Here is a 26526-nt window from a genome sequence, read left to right as displayed (position 1 = left end):
TATTATTGTCTGTTTGTTTTTGTTTTTGTTTTTATCACCATCCTGTAGGTGTGAAATACTATCTCACTGTGGCTTAAATTTGCATTTCCCCAGTGACTAATGACATTGAGAATCTTTTCACATGTTTACTACCCATTCATATATTTTCTTGGTGCAATGTTTCACATGAATTTGTTTCTTTTCAATGTAAAAAGGGTCTTAATGTGTCTTTCTCCAAGCTGACCTCACTTATGTGTGTCCTGACAATGTAAAACTCTCAAAGACCAAGCACTCCGCAAATAGACAAGGACTTAAGAATATTAATAGTAGATAAAGCAATAAATACACTTTTAGGAAATGTGAGCTTCATTTTACAGTATATAATAAAAATGCTTCGCTGCCCTAAAAGTTTTCCATTAATTAACTTAAATTTCAACTGGCACAGTTCACTTTTGTTTCTTTTCCTTTCCTTTTTGCCCCAGCCCTCCCAATTTGTCAGTATTGCTGTAAACCTGAACCTCATGGAAGGCTATTATAGCATCAGAAACAGATGGTGAAAGTTTCCATAAAACAGAAAGGGAAACAGACTTGTCAGAGTGAGGTAAGTAAACACAGAGCACATGAATGGTGAGAACTGAAATCGAGTGTTAAGTACAAATTAAAAATAGAAAGCATAACTGCAAAACTTGTTTTGGAAAGAAGTGATCTTTTCAGAATATAGCTATTAAAAAGCATGCATAAACCCGATGTTATTTTTATTTATCTTTGGAACATGGCCATCCACAATAATTTGGGACAGTAAGTCAAACATTCACCAACAGCAAAACAGAGTAGAAGAGATTATCTAGATAATTTAGTAACAATCTCACATTTAATGGGGGAATGCCTTCTGTTGTGTCTTTATGAAAATTAAAAAAGTTTACATGAGTCAAATAAGGAGACAATTATTCTCTTCTCCAATTCCCTTTCAATGTACGCTCACAATTGTTAAAAGGAAGCCAGACAATGACCACTTCTTTTTCTTTGTGTTTCTTCTATTACTAGAGAGAGAACAGATGGAACCAACAATCACCATTTTGCCCATCCACAGGCTATTGTATTGGATTGAGCAGAAGACTCCTACCTTGTTTGTTGCTATTACTGTGGCTTTTGTTCTTTGTTTTTCTCACTTATTATCCATATTTGGAAGGAAATAAAAAGACTTCAGATTTACTCAAGCTCCCATTTCCTCTTCACAAATAGGATAGGGAGGAAAACGTGAACTCTTCTCTTGAGATGGAAGGAAACTATTTTTTTCATCTTTAGGGTCACGTGTTGTTTACACAACACTTGAGAACGTCTCCCCCTGTGTGGATGTTCTCAGTGACTCACGATGAATATGATGTAGAAAAAAAAGGCCGGAGGAAGCATAGGTGTCAAATTTGCTCACAACTGTGTCTGCAATGTAGGCTACTGTCTCATTCACCATCGATACAGTCAGCAACCCATAAATACTTGTTGGCTGATTATAGGACTCAATGAGAGCTAGCTGAAGATAAATCTTGAAAAACTTAAGTTAGTTCTTGTTCGACTACATAGACACTTTAGTACTTAAAAATAAATCATTAGGGAAAAAAAAGAGAACAGTACATCCCAAATTTGAAACATTTAACTAGAAGACATAGAAGATCCCTTCAATGTTATCTGTCTCTGTGCTATGATTCAGGGCCCTTCATGTTAACTGAAAACTGTCCATTATTTTTTCTAAGATTTTGTTTATTTATTTGGGAGAAAGCACGAGCAAGTGAGAGAGCACAAGCAAGGGGAGCAGCAGAGGAAGAGGGAGAAGCAGGCTCCCCGCTGAGCAGGGCTCAATCCCAGGGCTCCGGGATCACGACCTGAGCTGAAGGCAGACACTTAACCAACTGAGCCACCCAGATGTCCCGACAACTGTCCATGAAACAGCAAACATCTTGCACATCTCCCCTCCAATCCCCAGCCTTACCTCTACACACACAGTCTAGAATACAGTGCTTTACCGCAGCCGGTGTACAATGAGGGGTAGAGAACACACAGAGGACAAGCAACAGACAACTTTCAATTTTTCTGTGTCTTTCAAGAATCATATCCCCTCTCCCCAAATCCATCCCTGTCTACAAAGCAATTACTGGTATATGCAGTATATTACACACAATGAAATTATAAATTATATATATAATCATATATAATTAAATATAATTATAAAACCTTATAGATTACTTTGGCCCACTGTCAAATAATGGCTAACAGTGATACAGACTAATCTTTAAGTAATTCAGTGCTAACAATATACCCAGTATTCTGCTAAATTAGATTTTCTAAAGCTCTGATTATCTAGTCAGCTATTCATACGCATGTGCTGTCCATTCAGAGATGATCAATATTTAGTTGCATTAAGAGTGGGAAGAAGTGGTGATTAATTTTAAATCCGGAAGAAAATAACTTTTCTACATGTAGGTTTGGCCTTGTCATATCAAGACTTTTGTACCTGGCAAGGCTCCCGAATTATTTAATTCAGCTGATGTTAAGAACGAGAACATAATCATAAGTGTTATCAGAACGGAAAATATTTTTATTTTTATTTTTTTAAAGATTTTATTTATTTATTCGACAGAGATAGAGACAGCCAATGAGAGAGGGAACACAAGCAGGGGGAGCGGGAGAGGAAGAAGCAGGCTCATAGCGGAGGAGCCTGATGTGGGGCTCGATCCCATAACTCTGGGATCATGCCCTGAGCCAAGGCAGACGCTTAACCGCTGTGCCCCTCAGGCGCCCCAGAACGGAAAATATTTTTAAAAATATAATAAAAGGGTATAGCAATAATTTAGTTTCTCTTTTAGTCACCAACTTGGATAATCACAGTCTCTGTAGAATAACAGTACATGTCACGTGCGGAGGGCATCCCAGTGACGGTTACTATTATTATCTGTGGGCTGTCCAATGTACAATATACTTTCATATACATTACCTCACAGAATGATATATACCTTACCGTATAATTACAAGAGTTTTTGTACCCACCTACAGATTGCAAAAGTGAGGCTTGGCTCAACACACCGCTAGTAAGCGAGGGAGTGAAGGTTTAAACCTTGCTTTATATGATTCTGAACGCCACACACTTTTGCGGTCTATCTTTTGGTTTCACAAGTAGAGTGTGCTTAAGAAACTGCTTCAGATGAACAAATCAATACTAATTAGTCACATTCAGGAAAACATTTACATAAAACAAACAATTACAACTCTAAGAGGTGCAACTGAAGAAACATTTCTTGCAGATATGTCTCTTCATTAAAAGCCCTTAGCTGTCAACAGAATATTTTGAGACCAAAATCCAAGACACAAAGACAGTGAGACTTAATATTTTTACATCTTAGCCTGAACGTGCAATTCCTTCATTTATATCAACATACTGTTTTCCTCTCGTAATATGTAAATGAAAAGGGGACTAGCAGACCTAGAGGACACATGGATGAATCATTTAATCTCAAACCTCAGATGTGGTCTAAAGAACTTGACATTCCATAGTTTGGTTTATTTATTTTTGCCTTACTTGAGGCACAGTTCTCGATTCCATTCTTGGCCACACCACCCTTACTTCTGAGTGAGAACCATGGGAACTGAGAGGCAATAGACGAAGCTCACTTTCTTGGATGGATGTTATCTTCACCGTCACCTTGAAGGTCCAACTCTAGCCACATACTTTAGATCTTCCCTGCTGGCAGTCAACAAACACAGAAAGCAAGGCTCCCACAGCAAGGGCGAGAAACAGCTTGAAGATACTGACTTTGGCATTATGACAGGAGTCTTTGATAGAGCTTGGAATTTAGGGTGAAGTCCATCCCCTGATTTCCAGGTAAAAGGACCCACTTCATCCTTGAGCTATGGACCATCTAGTTGGCAGTGTGACAGAGTAGGATAGGCACGAACTTCTTTGGTCAAACAGTCCTAACCTAGGGTCCCAGTTCTCCCACTTTGTGACTGATTAATTAACCTGAGCAGAATCGCAGAATGTTAATTATAAAAATCAAACAGAAATATTCTTTTGTGCAGTCACTGTCATATCATCAATAAACATGTTATCAAAACAGGAAAAGGGTCTTTTTCCTTTGTAGGTAAAAACCAGATGTAAAATAAAACTCAAGGATGATACATTTGAAAAGGAAAGGGAAAGGAGCCGAGGAAAGGAGATAGAAGAGACAGTTGCTACAACATGGAAGCCGGTGTCTCCGAGATCTCATGCTTATCTACACACTATAAACACTTGGAATAAAATCCAGAGGTCTTATCAAAGCCAACAGAACCACGTAGTCCGGTCTCTGCTACCTTTCTTACTTTATCTTCCACCACTCACCCTCACTGTCTGAGCCCCTTGCCTTCCTTCGGGAGAGGATATTCCTCAGGACAGCAAGTTCAAGGACTTCTCTACCTGGAAAATTCTACCCTCACTTATCCACGTGGCCTCTCTCTGACTAAATCTACATCTGCTCTCTGATCACAGAGGAACTCTTCAGAACAACTTTCCTGACTGCCCATTTAAAATTAAAATCTCTGACCTTCCTGACAGTGTCTTATTTCTCTCCCTTTTTCAGGTTTTTCAATGCATTTATAATGGTGTGATACTGTATTTTTACATTATAACATTTTTATATTTTACCTTTGTTTGTTTATCTGGTTTTATTTTCCTGTCAGTGCCCCATCCTCTCCCAATTACCCTAATATCCCAGCACTGAAAAAGAACACAGTTTTGTTCAGTACAACAGTTTTGTTTGCATATAGTAGACACTTGGTATATATTTGTTCAGTGAGTGAACATATACCCACCTCTTCATTTCAGACTCGAAGTGAGGAAAAGTATGCATTTCATCAAGATTAAACAACACACTATAATGACATATAAGTGAATTCCATACATGTAATGCATATTGAAACCTTACCTTGAAAGCAACTTCATGAAGTCATATAAATATAAGGGAACATGGCCATGGGATCCTGTCACAAAACTAACATTGTGTTTCCATGTTGAAGGTCTTCCTGTGTGGTCACCAGCTTCTATGTTATCAGCCCGAAGGAGTCGACACCTTTTTCCTTTGAGTCACTTCCTATAAGCTGCATACTTGATTACGGTAATTAAAGAAAATGTCTTCCTATGTGAAGTAAGGTGAGAAAGAACAATCAAAAACAGTAAAATGGTGAGAACATTTCTTCAAGCAAAAGCAATTTCCCCTTTGAAAGAGCTCATCTATTATGATCTCTGTGGAGGCATCTATTTTCAGTCTATTACTTCTCCATGATGAGGAACAAATTCATCTCAGGGAGCTAAAACACCGGGAAAAGTCATAATGACCATAGTTTCTAGTCTTGGACAATCAAAATGCATAAGATATAATGTCATCAAGATAAACTCAGAATAGGAACTTCCAGGGAGCTAATAAGGTTCTTTGGGAGGAAGATCATTCTCCCCCCTACTTACTGCATTATATGAGCAGCATGAAATACAAATAAATCCTTCAAGGTTCCTCAATCAATTTCTTGGTGGGACTTAGCTTAATAAGCTTCTGAGGACCCTACATCCAGAAATGTCTATAAATTCCAAATGGCTCTATTTTCTCAGAATTAAGTTCAATTATTCAACACACATTTGGAGTCTTTTTATGTGCATGGCACTGCATGTTGTGAAATTTTAATTTCTAGTGTGATTAGTGATTTTTCAGAGCCTACTGCAAACAAAGTACTGTGTCAAGTGCAACTAGAGAAACAAACATGATCGAGTCATGGTCTCCTACCACAAAAAATACCCAACATCAGTTGCCTGGACCATTATAGAATTTGTCCTCTAGATAGGGGGGGACAAGTGAGGAATAAAAGTCAGTGAATGCCCCAGAGAAAAAGGCTAAAAACTAGGGAAAAGGGAAGGAGATGGCACTTAAAGCTATACTGGTGAGTGGTTTATCTTGGTCATCATCCCAAGTATTGATTGGAGGGAAAGAAACTTCTTTTATCCTTTGATCCTACTAGGCTCACATCAGTATAAACCATAAATCACTCTAGCTACTATTTCTAGAAGTTTTTTATACCTGACTACATCTTGCTTTGAGCACACAAATCAATAATGCTACTTACCAGTAGACACATGTGTGAGTTCATTTTGTAAAGTTTTGCATGGAAGGCTAGGGGTCCATATGTTCTCTACTTTGTGGCCCATCGGTGACAAAAGTGCATATGAATGAGGTGCATCGCTGGACTGTGGAGATAGCCAATCTTTCCACTTATTACACTGATGTTTTGTTCTCCACAAACGGATTGAACTTGAAAGTATCTCAAAAGGTAGGGATACTGAAAAGTACGTCTCCATCCTCACTTCTTCATGAGAAAAGGGGATGGAAGCATTGGTTGCACTTCGTGTCTTAGTGAAAGACATGGAATATAAAAATCTGATTTCCTAGTATCTAATCACCCTTTTAATCCAGGGGGATATCCTAGAACAAGTAGAGTAAGCATGTCATTTATCATCTGACTTAGTCCATTTGGGCTTCTGTCCCCTACATACCATAGCCTGGGTGGCTTAAACAACTTTCTCACAGTTCTGGAGGCTGGGAAGTCCAAGATCGAGGCACCGGCACATTTAGCGTCTGGTGAGAACCCCACTTCCTGGTTTATAAAGGGCTGTCTTCTCACTAGGGGAAGAGAACAAAAGAACCCTCTGAGGTCTTTAAAAAATAATAATAATAATAACAGCACTAATGTCATTCATGAGAGTTCCACCCTTATGACCTAATCACCTCCCAAAGGCCCTTCCTACCAATTCCATCACATTGCTGGTTAGGGCTTCAACACATGGGGGTGGTGGAGCACATTCCACCCATAACATCATCCAAATCTGGATACACTTTAGAATGGGGGGAGCACTATCAATCATTACATCCGAATGACAGGCTTAAATCATGGCTATTCCAGCAACCAGGACGATGGTCACCTCAAAATGATAGGTAGGGGAGGGAATTCCACTTTTTACAATGAAGCAAAAGGAGCATCACATATATCCTGTCTTTGTCTCTTGGAAGCTAAACTCTGGAAATATTACTTAGCTCAGCCAATCTGATGCCATGACCTGCATTTGGCCCTTAAGTGGAAAGCAAAAGGAAGAACAGGTAGAAAGTTGGAAAATTTGCCATGTAATGTGGGGGTTCCAAAGGCATAGCAGCCCATGTCCAGGTGCAGAGCCATGCAGCAGAGCAGCAGCCAGTGTCCGGGGATGAAGCACCTGGGGTCGCTGGTGAACGATGGTGTCCTGAAGTCCACTGGGGACATCTTGGAGGGACCTTGACTTCTGCCTGAGCCTGGTTCTCTAGCTTGAATCCAAAAGCTATTACAGATCCAATGAACTATCGTTTTTCTCCTTCAGTTAGCCAGAATTGGTTTGTTCATTTCTGTTGTAGCCAAGAACTCTGACTAGAACTCGTACAAGATTATTTTCCTTAGATGGCCACCATCATCACCATCATCATCACCACCACCATTTTAGTGTGAGTACATTACTAACTAGGGATCACACTGACAACATAACAGCATTCAAAAAATAAAATCTCTATCTATATTTATCTATATCTTTTGATTGTTAAATATTTTCTAAAAATAGCCAAGAATTTTGTAATCCAAATCTTTTCCCTTTCCAATCTCATGAAAAATAAATAGGGGTATTCATATAAGTTCTATGAAAAAAGAGCCTGAGATATTTTAAGAAGTCACTTACTTCCCAAATGAAAGAAAATATTCCAGCCTTTCGAGGTCCTTGTCAAATTATTTACCTTCATTTTTAGATGTTGCAGCTGAAGTACTGAAATAAATATTCATTTGGGACATTACAGATTGTGAATATTAATTGCTCTATATATCAAGTTATAATGGAGCTTTGTAATTATAGTTCATAATTGCTAGAGGCCTAGGGGAGGGGATAAATGTAAAGGATGCTAGAAATCCAGGGAACATACATATTTGTTGGTATGGAGGTGTACAAAGCACTCATTAATTTTTTTCTAATTTAGGTGAACATGAAAGGAGAGCACATGGTCCCTTTCTACAGACTACAGGTACCTTAGTAACAAAGCAAAAGTCTTTATACCAAGAAGCAATCCCCAGAATGCCTCAATTGGACTAGTAAGAATCAGAACTTACTTCCATTAATTTGAGGTATGGGTAAATAAATCATCGGAAATCACCCAACACTGCAGCAACAAGCATGAAGGAAGCCGGAACAGTATATGAGCAGGCTCTGTTTTTGAGTACAGTAACACTACAAAGCCCTGGACTTGGCTTTGGATCACCTTAGGGTACATCCTGCTTATACAGATGACAACTGAGGACCCACATCAACCTTTTGGCTTCTGCCTTGTGAATAACTACTGAAGATGGGGGACCAAGACCTGCCAAGCCATAGTCCCAGATAAATTGCTGAACATTCCTTCCACTGCATATCATCTCCAGCCTAAGGGAGAAAGCCTGAACTATAAGACGAGATTGTTCTGAGATCAAGGGTGGAAGAGCATTTGGAACCACTTGTTCCTTCCCAATCCATTACAACTACATAAATAGCACTTTTCTTTCTTTCTTTCTTTTTTCTTTTAAGAGACTGGTGTTAAGAATGCTGAGTTTGGCCCATGAAGGGGGTTAAGAAAAATTGGAAGAATCATTTCCTCACCTACTTATTCCTGTAGTAAATTTAAACTCCATTTGAAACAACAAGTTGGTTGTTACTACGTGATCACACACCTTCCTGGACATAATTAATAGTCGCAACATTTAAGTAGTTTAAGAACTTCCTGTCTTTCCAGTAAGAGACAATGTGGTAAAGTAAGAAGTGTACTGGGTTAGACTAGAGAGACCTGCATTGCTGTCCTTGCTCTACCCCATACTGGCCGGGTGTGTTGGGACCCTCTTCTGTTCTCTTTACATTAGTGTCCACATTTGTAAAATGAAGAGTTTATTCTTCTCAAAATGACTCCGAAAGCTGTGCTTTCCTTTGTTTTACTTATTGAAGTTATCAAAGATTCTTCCTATATGTTTATTTTTATTGGTATATTGCCACTATACTCTGACCCCCTTGAAGTCAGGAATTATGTCTATTTTCCTCCTCCCAGATATTCAGGAACTCTTGCCAAGTATGCAAGGGGTACTCAAATTTTGTGAAATAAGTGAATGGATTAAAGAATGAAAAAATAGGGGCGCCTGGGTAGCTCAGTTGTTAAGCGTCTGCCTTCAGCTCAGGGCGTGATCCTGGTGTTCCGGGATCGAGTCCCACATCGGAGCCTGCTTCTTCCTCTCCCACTCCCCTGCTGTGTTCCCTCTCTCGCTGGCTGTCTCTCTGTCACATAAATAAATAAAATCTTTAAAAAAAAAGAATGAAAAAATATATTTTAAAGAGAAATATATGGATGTTTTATCTTTAAAAGATGCTTTATTGATCATTTTCTCTTATTTGGGTTCTTCCAGAAGCTGACTCTGAGACAGGGGTTAGACTTCAAGTAGTTTATTTGGAATGTGATCCCAGGAATACAGAAGGTGCCAAAGTGAGATAAGGGGGAACTAATAGAGTGTTATCAAGACAGTTATCACTGTGGGTTATGGAGCTTGATTCAACTGGGAAAGTATAGAAAACAGTAGGAAGCATGTACCTAGAGTTACCCTAGAGCAACGGACCTGGAATATTTGTATATTAATGCCTACCAGTCATTGGTCAAGGGATGAATAGCTTGAGTGACCAAAGAAGCCCCCTTAACTAAAGAGATGAAGGTGCTGGCAGGTGGAGGATAGACCAGCATGCACTGATATAGTAAAGGCCAAGTGGTTTATATCAACAGGGTCTCTACCACAGTCTGAAAACATTATCTCTCTTCTATGCAGTTATTTCCCTATAATACAATTACCTTCATTCTTCACTAGCTCATCTCCTTTAAGGCAAAGAATCTGGATTCTTTAAAACTGTATCCTCAATACCTAGCATAGCATAGCTCAACTCTATTTGGAGAACGAATAATGAATCTATACTAAGGGCGTAATACCACCAAGTGTATAAAAGGCTGTCCAAGAAGCAACTTAGATAATGTAGATGGAAGCGTAGTGAGAAGTGTAAAGTGCTATCCGTGTCTGGTAAGATAAGAATTATATGGAGACCACCGAATACCGTCCCCAAGCTAACCATGCAAGATAAGAGACTCTCATCCTTCTACATCAACACATAGTCTTTATCTGGTAGTAGGCCAGCATGTCACCAAGATGCCAGCATGCTGGAGAAAGATGGAGCACAGCAGTGAAGAATCAAGGGAGGGCTTCTGCCCGGTGGGGTCTTCCTGTTTGAGAAACACATGAAAACTGGAACGTGTGCAACTAGGAGAGCACGAGAGGGTGGACTGGGCCAGAGGGGACCTGGGAGTATCCAGCTATACTTTTCCCTAAACACCCACTCCTTCCATTTTAAAATGGTGAGAATAAAGTAAAATATAACATGATGCCAAGGGAATAGGGTCTCTGGTGCTGGGATCCTTAACAAGCTTATTTATGAAACCAAAGGCCAAAGGACCAGGCCAGTGTTTTTCTCAGTGATATGAAAAGAATTGTTCCCCAGTTTTTGGTGTTTTTCTTTTTCTTTTTTCTTTTCTTTCTTTCTTTCTTTCTTTCTTTTTTTTTTTTTTGACCACCAAGAATTGAATTCTTTCCATTTCCCACACCAGAATTGAGAAACCTCTCAATTTCTCAGCCCACTCTAAGCAAGCTAGAAGCTGACTGCAAATGGTCGGGAGCTGACAGACAGTAATATTTATAAGTAATAGTCTGCTTTATGAAGAGGGAATGGGTTTGGGAAAATTCGAAATGGAATTTTACATAGTTTGTGGAAAATCCATAAAGACTGGCTCTCTTAGACCATGAACTGGGATCAGTTGGTTCTCAGTACATGGGAGACAACACTGGAGAAATACTCAGTCATGAACACCCTTCTCTTGAACATGCCTCAGCTTTCAGTGGCACAGATCCAGAACCACTTCACCCTTCCTTGACATGATGCATTAATCAAGGCCATCCATCTTGGTCCAACCAGCTGGTTTCACTATCTGGGAATCTCAGAGAGGAGCTAAATCCTCAGTCCTCCCTTTAGTTACCAGGATACCCCTATATTTTTGTCACACAAATTTTCCATATAGCCCTACCCAACCCACAGGATTTCATTACCCCTGTGGTTATAAAAAGGTCATGTCCCCATACAGCTCAGGTCCCAGTTTAATAAAAATTCAATTGTTTCTCTTCATCAAGAACAACAGACTGATACCTGTATGAATCTCAGGCACCTTTCTAGGGAATCTCTCAGATCAACAGGTATCCCCCATCAAGGCAGAGCCTGTATAAATGCCACACGTGATGGTTACCTGAGATCGAAGTTCCAATCTTCACCGGGTCCATCACCATACATGCTCTCCTTTTCTATCTTCACAAAAACGTAGAAATTATTGTTGACTTCAGTTAATGAGGATTCTGGGATGAGAGTATTGGGGGCAGATACTTCAGCTTTAAAAAGTCATATAATTGTCCAAGGCTATACAGCCTATTAGTGGAGAAATTAGAATTCAAAAATAGGTAAGGCCAAATAGGTAAATGCTATGTTCTTTCTCCTAGAACATAGCACTCAGTGTTTTTTCTTCCATAGAATCTTTAATATAAAGAAGGTTTTAATCTCTTTAAGAGAGTTTAGATGCATATAATCTTGCTCAGAATAAGGGGATGGATCAGAGAACCCTTAACCATTTTCTTCATACCATGATTCTATTACTCAGTTGGGTGGGCAGTCATCTGCTGATTAAAAAAATGATTATGTTCATGTTTCCACATGCAAGTCCTGCAATCTCATTTATAAATGTACAGGTTTTAGCCACACTTGCAGTTGTTTTCTTATGGAAAATGCCACATCATGAAGCCCTGACTTGATAAAGGGCAATCCATGGAAAGTAAGAACCATTTAAAGCGATGCAATGTTAATAGAATTATAAACAGAGCTATTGTTATAAAAACATGATTTTAAAGAATCACAGGATATAAATGATGAAAACTCTATTTTTGTATCAATGGTGGCACACAATGTGAGAATAATTCTCATTCTGCTTCTAATCATGTGTGTCTGTCTTGCAAAGGGAGAGGTTGTTTGGTTTGACTTGGTTGAGTTTTAAAATTCGTAGAGTTTTTGTTTTGTTTTTTTGAGACAAGGAACACTATCCCTATTTCTCCTTTCTGTGCGATTGTTCTTATTTTCTCTAGCTCCAGGAAGACAATACATACATTATAGAAAATACAACTGGAAACAAAACACATCCGAAGTCAATAATGACACCTCCTCTTGATCAGGGCAACTGCACAAGACTGAACATCAGAATTGGCTAGCACATTAAGTGAAACCAATCCCAAATTCATGTTTATCTTATTCCACAAGCCTTTTTTTCTCAGAATTTATTTGAAAGAGAGACAGAGATGGCAAGAGAGAGAATGAGGAAGGAAGGAGAGGGAGGAGGAGACTCTCTGCTGGGCAGAGAGTCTGATGTGGGGCTCAATCCCAGGACCCTGGGATCCTGACATGAATAGAAGACAGACGCCCAACCAACTGAGCCACCCAGGTGCCCTTTATTCCACAAGTCTTATTTGAGGTTCATTTTTGTAGTGAGTAGACATCAAAAATGGCTATGTTGAACACAGAGCTTGTCCCTGACAGATTTCTTATCTCAGCAGGTAAGGATATCATGAGAGAGAAGTCACATGGTGAGAAATCAACGTGACTGTTCATTGATGTTTAGCAGCCTTGGAAAGAACAAGATACTTAGCTCTGAAAGCAACGTGGCTTGCACTACACTGAGAACTGCCAGCTCTTTTCCATCATAAAAGAATGTGAATGGGCACAGGAGGCCTGGGCTGCTGCACTGGACAGTGGAGTTGCTTTGTAATTCCAACTCCTTCGTAATTCCACACGTAACATTTGGGCATCCCTCACCCCTTCTCCCCAGTATCCTAAGATCTTAGACTTAGAGCTCCATGATGGAATCAGATTTGCCACGGAGGAGAGTTTACCCTCCTGAGGTACAACCAAAGTTGCAGATAATGCAGGAGATCCCCAGTTTTAAACTGTGCCTTTTTTATAAAAAGATTTATTTTTATTTATTCTTGAGAGAGAGAGAGCAAGAGAGCAGGAGCAGGGGTGGGGAGTGGCGAGGGAGAGGGAGAGAGAGAATCCTCAAGCAGGCTCCCTACTGAGCATGAAAGCCCCACCTGGGTTCGATCCTAGGACCCTGAGATCATGACCTGAGCCAAAATCAAGAGCCGGCGAGCGACTTAACTGACTGAGTCATCCAAGCACCCCTATATTGCTGTCTAATGTGGAGTCGCAAAGTTTCTTTATAATGCATAAGCTGTACTTAATGAGATGTAAAGTAAAAAAAAGATATTTTCTCTCACATAATAGAATCTCATTAAATCAAGAAAGAGTGCCTCAAACATTTTCTGTAGTGAGTATGTCTATCTGCTTACAAACTGAAAATATGACTGAAAGACACAACTCTAAAAAGGGCATATTGAGGACGAAGGGTTGGCTACAGGCAATGAAACAACAGACAAAGCTGAGATCCCTGAGTGTTTTTAAATCTGTTCAATTTGGGGTCAAGTGGATGCTGAGGACCCGGCTTTCAGAAAAGTGGTTATTTCTGCCAAGAATTACATTTCTTGCCTGGCTTGTTATTATCTTTCTCAGGAACATTTATGGCAGACTGGTTATATTCTGATTCCAAAATGTTTAGGTTTTTCGTGCACCATGTACATTTCTGCTACTCTCGCAGGTGATGAGAGCATGATGCCATTTCTCTCGGGTAAATTCACCACCCTGGTGGTCATACCTTTTATACTGTATTACCCTGAAGGGATACGCCAAAGGCTTATCCTTCAAAATTAAGATTAAAAAAAAAAAAAAAGAGGAAATTTCACAGTGACTGACCCATAATTATCTATTGTTTCAAAACATGAACCAGCCTGGACAACAATAAAATGGATTGATCCAGATTGTTCCCTGAATCTTTCCATTGAGCAAGTTTTAAAAAGCCTCAGAAGTCAGCCAGCCCTAGTTTTTTACTCTAGACATGAGGGAATCAATACCATGTAGGTAAAACTCTTTGCTCAAGGTCAAAGAGGAAATCTAAACTGTGGCCACCCTATCTTTTACTACACAGTTCCCATCAAGAGTCAAACACTGAGACTCAATGGGAAGAGTGAATACTCACGCATTCATATCACTTAGACATACCATTTTCCTCACTTTGGCCATGCGGGAGAATTTGTCAACATAAAGTCAGGTATTGGTAGCTTCCTACTGATCCCTCAATTCCCTAATTCAGGGGGAGGAAACCGAATAATGGGTTCTCAACTCCAAATTGGAAGTAGATGTCTAGTAAATAAAAACAAACTTTGCAAGATAGAATCAAGATGATATCAAGCCCTTTGGCTTGAATACTTTCAGGTAGCTTCCTAAACTCCATGTGAAGAATCCTAGAGTGGAATTTGAGACTAGAGAAAAGTGTTCGGTGAGAAAACATTGTTCTAGAAGGTGTTAGTAAGAAGACAAATCATCCAGAAGTTGTGCCAGGAAGAATCAGATCGAAGAAATGGTGGGTCAAATACATTTGCCGAACAGGGTGTTTGTTATCTACAGTAACCACGGGATCAGCACATGGCAATTTCAAACCAGCCCATGGCTAATTTTTCTAGGCCAATCATAATTAAATTGTAAAGCACTTAATAATAAACCTGATGGACAAAACTGATGTGAGGAAATTAATCCAAAGCTTTATTAAAGTCAAAATAGATCACATTTATCTTACAACCTTCGGCAACGGGGTCTGTCAGTCAGTCACAGGAGATTAGCATGATGCAGTTACCAAAATTTAGAACTGGCAGAAACTCAGAGATTAGTCTGGATGCTTTGAACTTAGGCAGTGCAAAGAGACAAGGAAAACGCCGTATCTGTCAATGGAGCTGCTGTTGAGCAGGGCTTGGGAGTTACTGCAACTAAGTTAGGGAACAAGGCAACTTTATAAAAGAGAATTAATTATTATGCTGTGATTCATAGTCACTGGCTGTGCTATAAATACTTTTATGGAAGTGTTTTTCTTTTCCTTTTTCCTTCCCCTTTTTCCAAAAAGGCTGTGTGGATGAGCACTGCTTCCAGGACTCACATAATTGCACCTAAAAATCATAGAATGTTACAGCTGGAGGAATCCTTAGAGTTTGCTGAAGATCCTTCACCAGCATTTTACAGGTGAGGCAACAAGAGATGAAGAGATGGAGAGATGAAGAAGCTTTCTGGAGGTCACAGAGTTAGTGCCTAGCAGGCTCAGCCCTGGACCCCTGGTCTCCTCGATCCCAGAACATTCCACCACACCTTGTCATTTTCCAGCACGGGCAAGGGAAGCGCCCCTGACAGGGCACTGTTTCCTGCAATTAGACCTCAGCCCCAGGCTGTATATAGCCAGAGGACCTGAAGAATTTCTCTTCCCAGAGCTCACTGGTATTTCTGATCATCACTTCAATGAGAAGGTATTTTTAGCTTTTATCCTCCCAGGAGCATTCTTTCAGCTCATTTTCAGAACTGCTCAGTTCAAGCTTAGAGGCTAGAATAACTAAGGTTATTTTTTTTGATTAAAAAAAATCAATTCAATAATCCTTTAGCAAATGCCTTTAATGCATAAGGCATTGAACTAAGTGCTTTATGGGTAGAGACATGAATAAAATGGATCTCTATTTCTAAGTGACTTACAAGCTATGATGGAATGGAGAGCCATGGGCTTCATCAAGGAAGCTGGTGTTAGGAACAAGAAGAAAAGGGGTGCCTGGGAGGCCCTGTCAGTTAAGTATCCGACTCTTGGTTTGGGCTCTGGTCATGATCTCTGGGTTGTGAGATCGAGCCAGGCTCAGCGCTCAACATGGGGTTTGCTTGTCCCTCTCCCTCTGCTCCTCCTCCTCCCTCTCTCCCTTTCATAAATAAATAAAATCTTTAAAAAAAAAAAGAAACAACAAGAAGAAAAAGGCACTAGCATCAGACCTCATAAGAGACTTGATAGATTCCAGGTGTTGCTTACTAGTAAGTCCCACTTACTAGTAATGGGACAATGAGAAAGTTACTTACATGCATTGGGTCTCAATGTTTTCTTCTGTAAAATAGGGTAACCAGTCTCTACTCCTCAGGGTTGTCATGAAGGTTAAGTAGATAATGCATGGAATGCACTTGCCCAGGATACATGATAACATGAAACGATTCGTTATTATTACTATTATTATTGGGATACAATGAAAATGAAACGTTTCTCATCGATAGCCACCTTGGTGCCCGGCCCTGAAGGGTTACCCAGTGCTTGTCGATTTAGGATTAGAAAGGGTGCTCTCAACTGTTCCCCTCAAGAATTGCCGAGGAAACTGATAACTAAATTTAATGTGGTGTCCCGATGGGCTCCCGGCCCAGAAAAAGGACATTAGGAGAAAGTAAAGACATCTGAATAAAGTATAGACTTTAGTTAATAAAAAAGGAAAAGAATTGTTTCATTAATTGTGACAAATGCACCATGTTAATGGAAGATGTTAATAATAGGAATGACTGGCTGTGTGGTATACAGGAAACCATCTGTACTATATTCATACTTTTTCTGTAAATCTAAAAGTATTCTAAAATTAAAAGTTTATTTTAAAAAAAGATGTAACATTTGAAAGAAAAAAAAAGTTCCTGGACAGACTTATATTATCTTCATTAATTTGCTGATCACCAATGTTTACCAAAGGAAACATTCTGAAGTACTCTTTGAACTGTTTTGTTTTTTTTTTAAATGAGGAGCATTTTAACATGAAGAAAAACACATAAAAAATATTTTTGAACATACCTCATCGTAGCAAACTATCTGAGTACTCCCTTTATCCTTTTTTCAGAAGATTCTTTTATTTAACTGCTCTTAATTACATCCAGTTGCGTTGGCCCTATCAAGTTGCTTTTAATAGCACTTCTAGTAAACAGAGCTGCAGAGAAAAATCTTGGTCGGTACAGGTCACTAGGATGGGGGTGTGTGTAGGTCATAGGTATGTGCTGTTTGTAGGCATGGGCCATGAGACACTCATGGGGGTCAGTGATGGGGGGTCGTGGGGGTAGAAAGGGGAGCAGGAAAGACATCTCAACTCTATTAGATCAGAGGTTCTCAATGGGGGGCCACTGCCCATCCCCTGGAGATACTTGGTAATGTCTGAAGACATTTTCTGTTGTCACGATGTGGGGAGGAGGGGGGGACGGTGGTTGGGGGATGGCTACTGGGATCTGGTGGATAGAAGTTAGAGATATTCATTTAGTGCACAGAGCAGTCCCTCTTCCAAAAACGAATTCCTATCTTGCCCCAAATGGAAGTAGTGCCAAGCTTTAAAAAGTCTGCATGAGATAGAAGAGGGAAAAGAAGGCATTTGATTTGCCTCCATTTCCTATCCCCCCAATAAACTAACAATTATCCGAATTTATAACCACGTTTGTATTGCTTTGAGTTCTACTAAAGGATAGCTACGAACCCGCTGCTATTAGTAACCCATGGTTAGGGAACAAGCTTATAGAAGATTCCCCTTGGGCTGGACCTCATATTCTCTTGGCCCATCTTTTGCTAAGACTCTGCTTCGGCAACCAGCGGCTAGCTGCCAGCAGTGTAATCCCCACAGCCTCTGGCTTCAGCTGCAATGAGTATCTCTCACTTTCTGCCCTGGGGCCTCTCTGACACCCACACAGTGGAATGATTACAAGAACCTTCCGGGCACTCAGACCTGTGCATCCTGGAAGCTCTAAGGAATTACTGTCCCGTGGGTCAACACTTGAACCTAAGAGGAGGGAAGCTAGTAAATAAAAGTGCTCTCCTTCTTCCTTCTTTCGAATGGAGAATTCGAAATCACAGTAAACCCAGTTCTTCCAAGAAACCCCGTGGGCACAGGCAACCAAACTCTCAGCTCAGGGGAGACCAGCTTGACAGCTCCCATTAACTGGCTTTCCTGCCATCCTTGTTGTACTCTCTCCAGTCCTCCAACCCTCCTGTTTGAGACTTCTTCCCCAAATAATCTACCAGCACACAGACCTGGCCTCGGGCTTTTCTTTCTGGGGAACCTACATTAAAAACTAGCACTTGAGGGGCACCTGGGTGGCGCAGTCGTTAAGCATCTGCATGATCCGGGATCGAGTCCCACATCGGGCTCCTCTGCTGGGAGCCTGCTTTTTCCTCTCCCACTCCCCTGCTGTGTTCCCTCTCTCGCTGGCTGTCTGTCTGTCACATAAATAAAAATAAATCTAAAAGAAAAAACAAACAAACAAACAAAAAAACTAGCTCTTGAAGATTTTTGTCAAATTTTCCCCTTGAGTAGCAGATGTGAATTATTCTAGATTCCCTGGAGTCTCTCATCTCTAATTTCAAGTAATTATTATAACAACAAATATTAACAATAACAAAAGTAGCGATCGATGATAGTCTTCCCTACAGAAAAGGAAACTAATGTTCAGAGAGTCTGAACCTTGTAGAAACAACTCATAGAAAGCCAGGATTTGATTCCAGTCTGCCTGAGCTCCAAGTTCCCACCACACACAAGGGCCAGAAGTTTTCCTAGAAGCGGTACGGTGTCCAGGTACAACGTTTGAGAACGAAACAATTTATTCTGCAAAACCTGATCATGGTTTCCTAACCCACTGAACTTGTCACGGACGTAATACAAACTTTACTAGAGCAGGCTATTTAAGATCCTGTTGAAATTGCAAGTCTGACTATTGATTCTGAGTAGATTGTCTACACCAGCTGGAGGGCACCAACCTGGGTCCAAGCAACAAGAGGCCAACATAGGGAAACCCGTGTGCGCATGTCTAACGTGTGTGTGTCTGTCTGTAAGAGACAGAGAGAGAGAAAAGAGGGAAGGAGAGAGGGAGAAAGAGACAGAGAGGGATTTTGAACCTCCGGCCCTAAAGCCAAAAGCCAAATTGCACTTAGTTTCTGTAGTTCATTGTTTTATATTTTCAAAACTGCCACACTCCAGTTGTGTGAACGCTCCAGAGTTCCCTCCAGCTGCTGATTCCAGGCCAGCTCCCCAGTGAGTGTGACTGTACAGGAAAGGAAATAACTTCGCCTTTACAAAATTACGAGATGTCAATGCCCTCGCTTTACCTCCTTTCATATTCTGATGCTGGACGATGGCGGTTGTCTGCAAATAATGATGCTGGTGGAGTTTTGTTTGCCTTTTGTTTTCCTCCTGAAATGACCATAGTTTAAGGCTACCAGAGCACTAGTCTTTGAATCAGGAAAGCTGAATTTAAGTTCTCTCAACTGCTTACTGTAAGCCTAAACAATAATCATAGTGGACATAGCTGTCCACTATGTCGCATAGCGGACAACTATTGCGAAATAGTTGTCATTGTTGTCGTGATAGTCATAGCAGTGCTAATTACAACAAACGTTTACGGACCATATATTATGTGTCAGGCATTCTGTGAAATGCATTAAGTGTTACATGCATTACCTCATTGAAGTTCCTTGAATAACATGATGTGGTAAATACTATTATTATCACTATTTGTTAGATGATTTATCAGATGAAACCAAGGGTAGAGATGTTAACTCACCCAAAGTTGCTTGGCCCACATGTGGAAGACGCAGGACCCCAACAGTCTGCGAGTCCCTAACCAAGTGAGCTCCAATATTCTTTCGCAGGAAATGGGGATGGTTTTACTTTTGCCATGTAGGAGTGGTCTGGTAGGAGTATTTTTTTATGGAGAGGGGTTAGGGGAGGAATAATACCAGACCTCAGACTGAAAACTGTTCCTTGAAATCTGCAAGCAAGACCGGCATTTTGGAACATTTTTTGTAACAGATAAACATGCCAATGTAAGATATATGTGAAGGATAGCAAATGATGCTCAAATTAATCACTTTCTACTACCTTGTGGAAAAATTAACTACCCAGCACGCCCGAAAGTCCCTGTGTGTTGTGACTCCTATGTTCCTATCTCATCTACCATAACTATCCTTCTCGCTTATCACTCCATTCTAGGCTTATTGGCCTTATTGATTTTTCTGAAATATCTCAATCTCAGTCACAGCTCAAGAGCTTTCTGTTCAGAATCGTTGGACTCCTTCCCAACAAAAGGACTGGGAGACTTTTAGTAAAGTCAGATTGAGGGGCACTCTCTAGCTAGCCCAAGAGAGTGCCAAAGGGTAGCTTGCCCAGCGCAGGGATGTGTGGACTGGGGAGAGGGGGATCCACACATGAGAAGGGGGGTGCTCCTCCCATTGTGGGAGGCATCCAGGGGTGTGAAGAGAAGGGGAAATGGGCCCCTGGATGGGGTTGCCAGTGAAGAACGCCAAAGGGGTCCAAGAATTCTAAATTCAAAGCAGGGCCCCTTGAGGTTGTTAGGAAGGATTACTTGTCAGGGTGGGAGGATAGAAAATATTAAATGAACAGTTGGCTAGCTCAGTTTATAATTGTTAAGTGTTTAGATGGGGACATATGGACTGCCATTTGTACAACTGCCATTTGTACTGCTGTCCCGGAACACAGAAAATGTTAGTGGGGAGCCTTGTCCTATTGTTGGTAATGCCTCTTCTCAACCTCCACAAAGCAGGTTCCTTTTTAGTCTTCAGGTATCTGATTGCTGTTGTCTTTGGAAAGGCCATCTCTGACTCCCTTGCCGTAAATAGCTCTTCCAGTACCAGCCAGTCACTCCCTATTTCTCTCCTCTCTATTTGCCGTAGCACTTACATGATTTGCTTTCTTCTCCACGGTACCTCCATCCCAGGATGTGTGCTCCTTGGAAGCAAAGGTGTTGCTTTCACATCTTCACTGTTGCGTTCTCAGTGCCTGGAAACACAAAATGAGTATCCCCTAAATACTTGTTGAGTATTATGAGAGAATAACAGAATGCATAACGTAATGGATAAATTGACAAATGAAACATATTGATTTCTATGCACTTTTATTTTATTTATTTATGATTTATTTATTTATTTATTTATTTATTTATTTATTTATTTATTTTTGAGAGAGAGTGAGAGAGCAAGTGAGTGTGAGCGGGGGTGGAGAGGGGCAGAGGGAGAGAGAATCCCAAGCAGACTCTGAGCTAAGTGCAGAGTCCCACATGGGGCTTGATCTCATGACCCTAAGATCATGACTTCAGCCAAAGCCAAGGGTCAGACACTTAACTGACTGAGCCACACAGGCGCCCCTATGCACTTTTATCTTAAGTAAGAATAATAAACAGTTGTGTTGTGTCTGTGTTTTCTAATGTCTGTGCACAGTCCTCTTCCATTTCTTTTGGAGCCAGCTAATTATAAGGCTGACATGACTAAACAGTTATTGTGAGAAAGGAACAGGAGAGAGAGGCAACAGATCCAGGAATAATTAGTTTGTTGTACGTTAAACAAAATCGTGATCCTAACTGTTCTGCACACCCCTATTCTAGCACCTTCTGGATCCAAGGCAAAGAAACTGCGGCAAAGAAGTCAAACCTGATTTCTTCTTGGCCCCACTAGAAGATGTTATGGTCAAGGTGCAGAGTTTCTTACATTAATAATCGAAAGTTCATTTTTTGAGAAAATATATACATTGCTTAAGGTCTTAAAATAGTTTTGGGTATTGTGATCATCCCATAATTATTGAATGTCATTTTAAATGCCTAAAATTATACTTGTAATATTTAATATCAATATTCCTATGAATTACATTTAGGTCAATACATATATTTTGAAGGGAGAGGGATTTGGGATTTGTTTGAGAATCTGTTTTTGTCTTCATTGATACGAAAATCTTCCATTTCAAATCTGTAAAAGGATACACATGGAGCAAATGTCCTATTAATTTCTCCCTCAGTCAAAATTAAAATAGTACATAATTGCCAAATCTTCAATTCTTATAAAATAGAGCTCTGAATATATACTAATTATCTTCTGCGGAAAGGAAATTCACTGAGATTTGGTAAAGACTGCTTCACACTCAGTAAGTTAAATCTATTATCTTAAATACACCAGCTTACACATGCTCCCTCCTTCCCCTCCTACCCACTCCACTCCACTCCACTCCACTCCCCTTTCTTCTCCTTTTGAACTGCTGACCTGAGTTAGTAGCCAAACATAATAATACAGTGTTTGATCCTCTGTAAACCCATAAAATTATAAACCGGCCACCACCAGGATGTTGGCAGAATTTCTGTGGACAGCAACCAGCATGGTACTTTTTTTCTTTTTGAAATGCAGCAGTACATTGTGCTTGCTGATACATGAGTGAGGAAGGTAATGCCTTCCATCATCTCCTGGCCCCTGACTGACTCCTCTAGCCACTTGAGATGGGGAGAGAGAACTCATCTATTTAAAATATTAAAGTCTTCTCCCTTTTAACTTTTATTATTTGAACTCTCTTCCTTTCATTCATTTTTAAATTCATTCTGCCTATTTGTATTAAGCACTAATGGCTTTTTATAGCAATGTGCTAAGCACTACAAAGGATAAACGTATAAATAAAACACACCCTCTATATGCCTTCAAGAATAAAAAAAGTAACAAAAGCCAAAAGAAACTTAAATTATAATGGGGATTAGGAACTCTCTTCTTACTACAACAGAAATGTTTAATTCGTTGTATAGGTGACCACCCTAAGGAAAGAAAGGAAAATCCCCCAGTTCCAGAAATAAAGAGACAACTTAACCAGAGACATAAGCTTATAAATGGCTGACCTAGGATCCTCAGGAGCCACCAGAACAGAGCTAGACCATAGAGACTAGGGACTGATATCTTCATTCATACGCAGGAACAGAGAGGCTGCATGGAGCTTGAGTTAGACTGAGATTTAGAACTGAGATCCTTACAACAGATGGAGACTGGTCTAGCTTTGACCCTGCTATAAACGGTAGGCTAGGTAAGTCCATTCACTGGCCTGTGTACATGGCAATAAGGATGTACATCTCTGCCTGTGTTCCTCTTAATGACAGGAGACAACAAAATCTTCTGTGGGAAATCAAGTATCTCAGGCTAACACCACATACTGACATGGACCAAAGTGTCTGTTACCTACATGGTACTTGTATACCCGAGATGATAAATCAATGTAAAAGTAGGTCGCTAGCACTTGAAACCCTGAAAACAAATAACAGAGCAAACTAAAAGCACATAATTTCACTGAGAGAAAAAATCAACCTCTTTTGAAGATGCCCTTACAATCATGAATGCTACACTACTCGGACAATTCATCAGGTAGGGTCAGCAGACAGGAGGATTATTGAAGACCTGAGAAGACAGAATAATGTGCAAAGACAATAAAATACATATGTGTCAAATAATTAAGGATATAAAACAAAGAATGAAAATATGAGAAAAAACAGGTGGCATTAGGGAGGGAGAGGAAAACCATAATTAAAATATGTAATCGAAGAAAGAAAAAATATCACTGGACAAAATTAAACTGTTATTGTTGAAAGGAGAATTAGCCATCTGGAAGGTAGACAAAGAAATTATCTTGAATGTGGGGCGCCTGGGTGGCTCAGTCATTAAGCATCTGCCTTAGGCTCAGGGCGTGATCCCAGAGTCCTGGGATTGAGCCCCACATCAGGCTCCTCCACTGGGAGCCTGCTTCTTCCTCTCCCACTCCCCCTGCCTGTGTTCCCTCTCTCGCTGGCTGTCTCTCTTTCTGTGTCAAATAAGTAAATAAAAATCTCAAAAAAAAAAAAAAAAAGAAAGGAAGGAAGAAATTATCCTGAATGTAGCACAAAGAGAAAGGGAAATGAGAATATAACATAGGAGAGAAAATAGGGATTTAATAAAAAAGTTTAAAAATGTCTGCTAGGAATTACAAAAGGAGAAAATAGAATAGGAAATAAAAGACATATTTAAAATGAGTAGCTTGAAAAATTTCCAGAATTGCTGTGAGAGAGAGATTGGATCCTTTCATTTTTAAAAGCATTGTCTAACATGTGGTTTTCAAAAGAGATTCAGGGAGTCCTGAGCCCAGTAATGGAATAGACTAATATTCCTGCAGATGACAATTACAAATTGAGCAAAATATAAAAGTAATTTGAAGACACCACAGAGTGATGGAAAAGAGCAGAAAGTCAGAGGTATTAGATCTTTGAAAGAAGGAAACCACATGGGGTGAGACGCCCATTGACAGAGCACCTTTCCCCAAGGGCATCCGCATCCCTCATCCCTCCAAGAAAACTAGGACTCATCACACTGTCTGCAAGAATTCATTCAAGGTAAAATACAGACATGAATATAACAACTAAATCCAAAACAGCTCTAGAAGGAGGCATAGGAGATCATCTTCTCTACCTTAGAGTAGACAACATAGGATGCAAAAACACTCTCTGTGAGAGAAAAAAATAATTGAAAAATTGGACTTTACCGAAAGTAAAAATGTTCTCTTCAGACAACACCAGGAAGAAAATGAAAAGGCAGGCCACAGTTCTGGGGAAAACATTTATAATTCATTTATTTGAAGGAAAGCACTGTGTAAATGCAGAATATATAAAGAACTGCATACATGCAGATTTTTTCCTATTCCATCTTATATTAGTGTCAGTGGTCTGTGTCTTTCAAGGAATTTATCCATGTCACCTACGTTATCAGATTTATTGGCATGAGCTATTCAAGATATTCCATGATTATCCCTTATGATTTCCCTTTGCATCTAACAACTGCACAATATTTTCAAGTGCACGTGAAGTATTTACCAGATAAATTATATACTGGACCCACATGAACCAAATAATATATGCAGGGTCATAAAATCAGTTTTAATAACTTTCAAAGGTTTGAAATCATACCTTTCCTGTTCTGTGACCACAATTAAACCAAACTGAGAGAAATAACAATAAAATATGTAGAGATCTAGAAAAACCAAAATATTTGTAATTAATCAACAGTCTTTTAAGTAGCCCATGGATCCAATAAAAAAATAAGAAGGAAAATTAGAAAATATCTTGAACTGATCATAAAGAAAACTCAATATATCAAAAATCAACAGACGCAGTTAAAGAAGTTCTTAGAAATGGATACCTTTAAATGCTTAAAATCCATGTTTACGCACTTAATACTTAAAACCAATGTGTAAACGTTAAAATATCTAAGATCAGCCATCTAGCTTCCAGCTTAAGAATCTAGAAAAACAAAAACAAATACAACACAAGGTAAAGAGAAGAAAAGAAATAATGAGTAAGGATAAAGATCAATGAAATAGAAAAAAAGAAAGAAAACAGACAAATCCAAAAGTCGCCTCTTTGAAAAATGTAATAAAATTAATAAACCTCTACTATCCATGTATCTGTTAAAAGTTGAGTTCCTAACTAAAAATATTCCCATAAAGAAATCTCCAGGCTCAAGTCATTTTATTTATCAATTGTGAATAGAGAATTATTTTCTGTTCATGTATAGGAAGATTCACGATTATTAAAATGTTAATTTTCCACTCAGTTGATTCATAGACTTCAATGCTATCCCAATATAAACCCCAGTAGATTTTTCTGAGAAACTGAAAAACTGATTGTAAAATTTATATGAGCGTGAAAAGAACCTAGAATAATAAACAAAAAAAAAAAAGAGGAAAGAAGAGAAAAAAAGTCAGTTCATATATTTAAATTACCTGATTTTATGTCTTACTATAAAGCTACAATGATTCAGATAATGTGTTGCTGGCATAAGGACAAATAGATTAACAGAATAGAGAGTCCAGAAATAGATCCAGTTGATTGATTTTCTGCAAAAAAGCCCAGGTAATTAATTGGAGGGGGAAAAAAATGCTCTTTCCCATGAATTATGCTGGAACAACCAGCTATGTAAAAATGAAAATGATGAGAGAGAGAGAGAGCACACGTGTGAAAATCCCAAGCCTTCCTTCACATCAGATGCAAAAGTAACTCAAAATAGATCACATATAGTTATATCCCCACCCAATCCTTTGTCACATTCTGATGCTAACCTACTATTCAGCTGTATCTCATGACACTTTGTGCCTTGTACAACTATTCCATTACCCACTAAATACACTATGCATTTCTTGCCCTGACATGCTGCTGTCTCTATTTAAAAACTTTTCCTTTGCTTCACTCTCTTCCAACTTCCTTAGGCAGACCAAGTGACTTTCTCTATTCCCATAGTATTGACGTGAATATTTCAAACTGTAGTACTCAACACACCAAATCTTAATCACTGCTTCTCTGTCTCTTTTCTGATAGCATTTGAGCGCACCACAGGCAAAATCTAAATCTTACACTGACAATCCTGAACAGTGCAGGCGGCATAGTCAGTACCCAACGCATGTTGTATAAATTAATTACGAAAGAATGATTTAGGAAACAGAAATCCTTTTTTTGTCCTTCTAGAGGTATCTCATCTTCGAGTCAAAAATGTTTCTTTGCCATTAACTTTGAAGATCAGACTCACTGAGATGCTTTCATGAATGAAAGGGCTTTAGAAGTTTAGT

General features: G+C 39.5%; 1 long non-coding RNA gene across 1 annotated transcript in view; it reads right to left on the bottom strand.

Moving 5' to 3' along the window:
* Positions 1–6556: 6556 nt before the first annotated feature.
* LOC109490392 overlaps positions 6557–26526 on the bottom strand; it is a 54888-nt gene continuing 34918 nt past the window's right edge. The window contains exons 4-5 of the long non-coding RNA XR_002143717.2: positions 20821–20919; positions 6557–6671 (exon numbers count right to left, since the gene is read on the bottom strand). This is a non-coding gene — a long non-coding RNA (uncharacterized LOC109490392). The remainder of the gene's footprint in view (positions 6672–20820; positions 20920–26526) is intronic.

The sequence above is a fragment of the Ailuropoda melanoleuca genome, chromosome 13 (assembly GCF_002007445.2).
Source record: "Ailuropoda melanoleuca isolate Jingjing chromosome 13, ASM200744v2, whole genome shotgun sequence".
In the NCBI taxonomy this organism is placed as follows: Eukaryota; Metazoa; Chordata; class Mammalia; order Carnivora; family Ursidae; genus Ailuropoda; species Ailuropoda melanoleuca.
This window is presented reverse-complemented; position numbering and strand designations above follow the sequence as displayed.